At 50.4% G+C, this 1540-nt stretch overlaps 1 long non-coding RNA gene across 1 annotated transcript; it reads right to left on the reverse strand.

The window, feature by feature from the left end:
• Nucleotides 1-523: 523 nt before the first annotated feature.
• On the reverse strand, nucleotides 524-1295 carry LOC135571717 (uncharacterized). The gene is made up of 2 exons (XR_010463877.1): nucleotides 1043-1295; nucleotides 524-916 (listed from the first exon to the last, which is right to left on the reverse strand). It is a non-coding gene; the product is annotated as an uncharacterized LOC135571717 (long non-coding RNA).
• Between the last annotated feature and the right edge of the window lie 245 nt (nucleotides 1296-1540).

Here is a 1540-nt window from a genome sequence, read left to right on the forward strand (position 1 = left end):
GCTGGGTTCTCAGTCCATTTCTCTCCAGATATACTGTCCCCATCCATACAGCCAGCTGGGTTCTCAGTACATCTCTCTCCGGATATACCGTCCCCATCCATGCAGCCAGCTGGGTTCTCAGTACATCTCTCTCTAGATATACTGTCCCCATCCATACAGCCAGCTGGGTTCTCAGTACATCTCTCTCCAGATATACTGTCCCCATCCATACAGCCAGCTGGGTTCTCAGTCCATCTCTCTCAGATATACTGTCCCCATCCATACAGCCAGCTGGGTTCTCAGTACATCTCTCTCCAGATATACTGTCCCCATCCATACAGCCAGCTGGGTTCTCAGTCCATCTCTCTCCAGATATACTGTCCCGTCCATACAGCCAGCTGGGTTCTCAGTCCATTTCTCTCCAGATATACTGTCCCCATCCATACAGCCAGCTGGGTTCTCAGTACATCTCTCTCCGGATATACCGTCCCCATCCATGCAGCCAGCTGGGTTCTCAGTACATTTCTCTCCGGATATACTCAAATCAAATCAAATCAAATGTATTTATATAGCCCTTCGTACATCAGCTGATATCTCAAAGTGCTGTACAGAAACCCAGCCTAAAACCCAAAACAGCAAACAATGCAGGTGTAAAAGCACGGTGGCTAGGAAAAACTCCCTAGAAAGGCCAAAACCTAGGAAGAAACCTAGAGAGGAACCAGGCTATGTGGGGTGGCCAGTCCTCTTCTGGCTGTGCCGGGTAGAGATTATAACAGAACATGACCAAGATGTTCAAATGTTCATAAATGACCAGCATGGTCGAATAATAATAAGGCAGAACAGTTGAAACTGGAGCAGCAGCACAGTCAGGTGGACTGGGGACAGCAAGGAGTCATCATGTCAGGTAGTCCTGGGGCACGGTCCTAGGGCTCAGGTCCTCCGAGAGAGAGAAAGAAAGAGAGAATTAGAGAGAGCATATGTGGGGTGGCCAGTCCTCTTCTGGCTGTGCCGGGTGGAGATTATAACAGAACGTGGCCAAGATGTTCAAATGTTCATAAATGACCAGCATGGTTGAATAATAGTAAGGCAGAACAGTTGAAACTGGAGCAGCAGCATGGCTAGGTGGGCTGGGGACAGCAAGGAGTCATCATGTCAGGTAGTCCTGGGACATGGTCCTAGGGCCCAGGCCAGTTGAAACTGGAGCAGCAGCATGGCCAGGTGGACTGGGGACAGCAAGGAGTCATCATGTCAGGTAGTCCTGGGGCATGGTCCTAGGGCTCAGGTCCTCCGAGAGAGAGAAAGAAAGAGAGAAGGAGAGAATTAGAGAACACACACTTAGATTCACACAGGACACCGAATAGGACAGGAGAAGTACTCCAGATATAACAAACTGACCCTAGCCCCCCTGACACATAAACTACTGCAGCATAAATACTGGAGGCTGAGACAGGAGGGGTCAGGAGACACTGTGGCCCCATCCGAGGACACCCCCGGACAGGGCCAAACAGGAAGGATATAACCCCACCCACTTTGCCAAAGCACAGCCCCCACACCACTAGAG

Source organism: Oncorhynchus nerka, linkage group LG5 (genome assembly GCF_034236695.1).
Source record: "Oncorhynchus nerka isolate Pitt River linkage group LG5, Oner_Uvic_2.0, whole genome shotgun sequence".
In the NCBI taxonomy this organism is placed as follows: Eukaryota; Metazoa; Chordata; class Actinopteri; order Salmoniformes; family Salmonidae; genus Oncorhynchus; species Oncorhynchus nerka.